At 34.6% G+C, this 871-nt stretch overlaps 1 non-coding gene across 1 annotated transcript; it reads right to left on the bottom strand.

The window, feature by feature from the left end:
* Positions 1-313: 313 nt before the first annotated feature.
* On the bottom strand, positions 314-385 carry TRNAQ-UUG (transfer RNA glutamine (anticodon UUG)). The gene has a single exon. It is a non-coding gene; the product is annotated as a tRNA-Gln (tRNA).
* Positions 386-871: the final 486 nt, after the last annotated feature.

Below are 871 nucleotides of genomic sequence, written 5' to 3'. Positions count from 1 at the left end.
TCAAGTTTTGTTTTAATGAATGCTTTGCAATGAAAAAGTTCCTTGTTCGCCTTAACAATAACAGTAAGATTTTAAAAAGTAATGTCTTGCATCAGGCCCCTGTGATGAGTTTGAGAAACCAGAGTGAGTTTGTAAAATCTCTCATTATTTTGAGCCATTTAGTTTCCAGGTATTGTAAAATTTCTATTATTTGCTCACATCTAATAAACTTTTAGAGTATAATCAATAAATTAATTGTTCACCCTACCGGTATTAGATATGTGATATTAATGAATACACTTGAAAGAAAATGATTTGGTCAAGAGTCATAAAATGGTCCCACCGAGATTTGAACTCGGATCATTGGATTCAAAGTCCAAAGTGCTAACCATTACACCATGGAACCTCCCATGTGAAAGGAGCATAAACTGCTGCAGGAATGTGGAAATGTCAAAGTTTTTAATATTCTACTGTCAAAGAGAAACTGTATTGGATTGCTTTCCTATTCTGGTAAACTTTTGCATATTGAACTATGTTGGGGAAGGATGTTGCCCAAAAGACTCAAATAACGTTATAACTCTGTTGAACAGTGGTTTTTATGTGAGATAATATTTTTCAATGAAAGATAAGTTGCCCCCTGAGGCAAATCTCTTCTGTCAAAATGGAAAGCTCACCCTGGTACGGGAGGGTGGATGGTGTCATGGTTAGCACTCTGGACTCTGAAAACAGGGATCTGAGTACAAATTTCAGTGGGACTTATCTGAACTTTACAATTTTCTTTTCCATTCAGTTCTTAGAAGTTTTATTTGGAACAACATCACATTTACTTATAAACATGTAAAAATCAACCTGTACATATGTATCTCTGTATATATAGCTATATGTCTCTGTA

Source organism: Triturus cristatus, chromosome 5_2, assembly GCF_964204655.1.
Source record: "Triturus cristatus chromosome 5_2, aTriCri1.1, whole genome shotgun sequence".
NCBI classification, from domain to species: Eukaryota; Metazoa; Chordata; class Amphibia; order Caudata; family Salamandridae; genus Triturus; species Triturus cristatus.
Note: the sequence above shows the minus strand (reverse complement) of the source record. Positions and strands in the feature narration are given on the sequence as shown.